Here is a 5,241-nt window from a genome sequence, read left to right as displayed (position 1 = left end):
TAAAAACCTGTGAACACAGGAGAGCTTTTAAATTATGTTCTACACAGGTGAAGAGCAGACCACATATATTCCAAAAGAATGAAAGACTAGCCTGTGAGTTTACACACAACAACACAGAACTGATGAAGAGACACAGGAATGTTACCTAAAACGTTACCTTTTTGTCCCCACATTAAATAATCCAAGTCACACTACAGATGATTAACTTGAAGTACTGAGATGCAACAGTATTTCACCCAGCTCCTTTAAATAAAACAGAATTTCAAGGATTTCTCCTCTAAGGGCCTAAAACCAAATAATCAAATACAACAGTTATTTAAAAGAGCAGGATTGTGGGATGATAACTGCTTACTTCCTGTATACTTCATTACTTTCCTTTCCTCCATCATTCTTTCCCTTCCACGAGGTATTCTCCTCATCCTGTGCTTTATTGTGGTGGTGGTGGCTTATTTTACATAAAAGAAAAAAAACAAAACCAGCAAGCCTGTCTTTAACTTGAGCATACAGGCTCCAACTGTAATTGTTACTTTCCCCTTTAACACCTGTTATCTTCTGCCATTACCAGAGCCAATTCTCCTCTTATTACAGAGTTGATGTCAAAAAAAGCAGCACTCAATTCAGGAATGATTTTTCTAAAGATCTGGAAGCTGAACATATGTTTTATTAGCTGCTCCTGTATGGATAACTGAATTGTTCCCACAAAGCTTTCCAGGTCACCCTCAAATGGGTGTCAGCCACTTACAGCTGTAGGGCAAATGTGCAAGTGGACTGATTACAAATAGTGTGTAATAGAGCTAAGATTTGGCAGCTACAGTTTCCTGAAAGGGAGTAGCAGCCTGCTACAGGCTGCCAGGGACCTCTGTAATCTGCAGGAGACACTTCTAGCTACTGATGCAGAGGTAGCATGTCACAAATATCATGATAGCATCTTTTTTTCTTTGAGAAATAGAGCTTGGATTTGGTAGCACTACCATTTTCACATTCAAACTTTAATTGGATTAGAAAAAAAGAGCAACACAACAGGCTAAAGCACTGCTGACACCTACACTGTGGAAAGAATTGCAGATGCAATTAGATTTCCAATTTTTAAATTACTTTTATTTTCCTAAAGAACAAAAAACTGCTTATACTTTAACCTTTCTTAGACTGTTCATTTGTTTTGCAAGATGAAGACATCAGTTTCATCAGAGTCTTCATCTTCCAGTAACAAACTAAATAGTTTTGTTTACACCTGGATTTGTTTCTCCACTACAGGCAGCTTTTCCCAACCCTTCCCTTTTGCACATGCAAGGTCTACTCAAAAACACCTTGCCATCCTATTCTCACTCAAGCCCTCACATGAAGCATATTTTTTTCTGCTGAATTGCAGACACTGCATCAGGAGAAATTTATAAACTAAGCTGTTGAGTGTGTGATCTTAATGCAAAGCTGTTATGCCTCCATATGGCAGTTCTATGGCTGCTTGCTATAGTCTATACCAAATTTAGACGATAAACCTTCCCCAGCAATCACGTGGTTTGAACCTGTATTTTATTTAGCATATTTCTTTTCATAACAAAATTCATCTTCCCCATCCCTCTTTTTGCTGTAGCACAAAGCTGCCTGCATTATCCTTATGCTACTGTGCTTTTATAGTTTCTATTAAAAAAACAGTAGGGAAGAATTCAATAAATAATTTTAGTCCAACAAGTTGTCATGGAGAATTAGAAGAGTTCACACATCGGCTGCTAAACACACACCATAGGCAATGAAGGTTAATGTGAGTTGTAACAAACAGAAGCACTACTCCTCACCTTCACCCTGCTTCCCACCTGCAAAGAGGAACTTTTAATGTACTTTTATTCTTAATGGTGTTACAGCTCCCCCAGTTACTCACTTTTAGAGGTACTTCTTCCGTAACAAGAAACACAGATACAGTCACATTTTTGTTCTCTATAATCTCTTATGCAAAGTAATACTCCTTTCAGCACCATGCCCCAAAACTTACTGAGTGGTTACAATGTCTGTCATAGCTCAGCACCCCCTTTTTCTCCCTAGACAAATGACACACCAAGCAAAGAGGCCAAAAAGTGAGAACCGAGTTACAAGTGCATGCATTTTGTCTGAACAGCCAGTCACTGAAGTAATAAGCAAAAGTCACACCCGCACATGTGTACACTGAGGGGGCATCAATGAACCACCACCATTGGAAATATCTGTCTTTTGGTATTTCATCAAATATGACAAGTTTGAAATGCCAGAAAAACAAAAAAACAAACCACAACAAAAACCCAAAACCCCACTTCTGGCTTAAGCAAAGCATCTCCCCAGATATTTCACTGCTTCCCTTGTCCTCGGGAGAGAAGGATTTCCACAGCGAAAGCTTCTTCTCTCCATCTCAGAAAAACTGGGAGTTAAAGCTCAAGAACTTCCTTCTATCTCCCAGGCCTTGCTACAGCACCTCACTGGAGAAATTGACACCTATCACGTCCTTTTACAAGAACAGAACCACTAGGCTTGGTTCAAGTCCATTACAGACACTCCAAGTTTAATCTCACAATCCAAGTACAAGTTCCTTGATAAAAAGTAAATCATGCCCTCTGCACTATGAAGGCCTTAAAAGATTTCTTGAAGTGCACAGGGCAAATCTGCTAAAGTAATGAGTTAGACACTCCATCCACACCAGGCTGGGACAGTGAAGCCATACTCCAGTCACTCACTTGCTTTCAGCGGTATCAGACAGGCACATGAAGAGCATTCTGCAGGACACTGCCTTGCCTGTTCATTGTCCCAGCAGCTCATCCAACCACCACCACCACACAAAACTGAACCCACTTCTTGACTCCCTCTCAAGTGGCCACTTGACAGCTACATTTGAACAGTTACCTGTTTGAAGCCCAAAGTTTGTGGCCTGGTGGGAGGAAAAGATATTTGTTGCCTCCTGTACTGCTTCCCCACACACACTCCTATTACAAGTCCATTCATCTTGTGGTATTAAACAGCAGTTGACTGTTTACCCTCATAGCAAAGGAAGATGTTAAATCAGAGAAGCAGCCCATTCTAAAGTATGCATTTTTCAGTGTTCCCAAGCTTCTTCCAGGCAGACTAGAAAACAATTCTTACATGGCAGGTAAAATTCTTTCAATTTCTCTTTGCTAAATAGAATACCTTGCACTGTCTCAATTTTTTCTTAAGCTGTCACAGGAAGCCTCTCAATCCAAGGCAGAATATCCCAGGGGTTAATTAATTAGTGAGTCATCCTGGAGAAAGCAGAATATTCCATTATGCTGGAAGCAGTTTCAGCTCTTAACTGGTACCACTGGTGATATGCTATCAGCAAGGAAGATAACAGCTCCCCTCTAAAATGAAGATCCAAGGGGCAAATAGCAGGCATTGTGGAGAGGCACGGCAGTACAATCAATGAGAATACAGACAGTGAACAAAAGACTTCTGAGCTGATACTACATGGACAAATGTTTAAGGATTAAACTGGCTGTTGCTGAAAGACAGCGATAAGGCTTAGCAATACAAACAACAGAGTCCTAGCAATAGGTCATCCTTTTCTGCATTTTGTTTTAAATGCAGTGTAATGACTTTATAGCTGCTGTAGTTCAAGGAATTCAATCCTGCTACAGGAGGGAAAAAAACACAAAACCAACCAACCAAATAAACACAAAAACACAAAACCAACCAACCAAATAAACACAAAAACACAAAACCAACCAACCAAATAAAAAACCCACAAGAGAAGCATCTGGTCCACAAATTTATTAGACATAAGCTATCTGCATTCTATTTTTACCTCCCTATAAAACACCTCTAAAGAAGGGCTATAAAGGCATAATCAAAACCAAATCCAGAGTTAAGTTCTGTTAGTTGGACCACTTCTTGGGAAAATCATTCTATTTCAAGGGCAAAAAGTTTACACAGTAGTTATCTAAACACAAACAAACAAAAAGCCTCTATTTAAGATTATTCTAGATACTGCTACCCTATTAAAACAAGGCTATCTCTTTCACCTACTGCTATCAGTGTTGGCTTTCCCAACTAGTGAGTATTAAACCAAGTGTATGATCCTCAGAGTTACCTTGTGAGCTCAGGAAAGTGATATTCTAAAAAGGACAGAAGAGAAACTAAGGAAAACTGGCAGCCATCCCAACAATCACACCACCCAAAATCAGGCCTGTTTTCTTTCTTCCCTCCAAAGTATCATACCTGGTAGCCTTGTTACAGTAGCTTCCTAAGAGATGAGCGATTTGCTCAACAAACAGCCCTGGCCAATAAATTGGTTCCTATTCCTGTGTTTTCAAAAATAAGATTATTAAGAATTGGTGGTTGGTCTTTTAATCCCAGTGAAATGGAAATCTCAAAGAGGAGTATCTGTTTTAATGTTTCTTGCTATCTTTTCTCCTTATATGCATAGCAATCACAGCTCTTGGAGAAAATGGCCTTAGTTTGAGATAAATCATTTGGAGCCCTACAAAAGTTATCTTGCCAGTAGCTACTTGCAGCTACTTTGCAACTGCTGACAGATCACTGCTCAAGATAGTTGTGAATCAGCAGAAGAGAATATTTACCCACCAATACAGGCAGCTTAAGCATCCTACCAGGCATTCACTCTTCTCCAGACTGCCACCCCTATACTAGCACTGATGATTTATACAGGAAGCAGCTCTTAAGCTGTTAGAGCTGCCAACCCAGTGTATTAAAGTCACCATTGGTTTACTTGAACAAATCACAGTAAACTGTGGTCATTAAAGAATTGCTTCATGGGTAAAACATCCCTGCCACAGAGAAAACAACTTGTGGAATGAGGAGCAGAGACAACAGCTGGGTTTTGTAACAGCTCTGTCATCTGAATTGGAACTCATTTGTGTTTGAGTCAACACTCTATGTGACAAATGAGTATTACTCAATTCTTCATGATCAGCAGAGGCAATTCCAGCATGACACTGTTAAATTCACCATGTTTCAATAAACTTTTTTAATTATCTGAGACCACATACAAGATTTTAAATGAAAACCATACAAACCCAGTACTTTACTATACAATTGATCTTAGTCAGATGGAAAGTAAAGCCTTTGACTACAGATACTATGAAAAAAATTTACTTTTGGAATCTTCATTCCCTTATGTATTGTTCAAAAGGTGATGGAGAAGAAAGTTTTCAACACCAGTTCTTAGACAAAAAAACCCCAACAATATACAACACTGAAAGACAAAAAAGTCCTTAGACAAAAAAAATGTGTACTAATATCAAC

Source organism: Dryobates pubescens, chromosome 8 (genome assembly GCF_014839835.1).
Source record: "Dryobates pubescens isolate bDryPub1 chromosome 8, bDryPub1.pri, whole genome shotgun sequence".
In the NCBI taxonomy this organism is placed as follows: Eukaryota; Metazoa; Chordata; class Aves; order Piciformes; family Picidae; genus Dryobates; species Dryobates pubescens.
Note: the sequence above shows the minus strand (reverse complement) of the source record.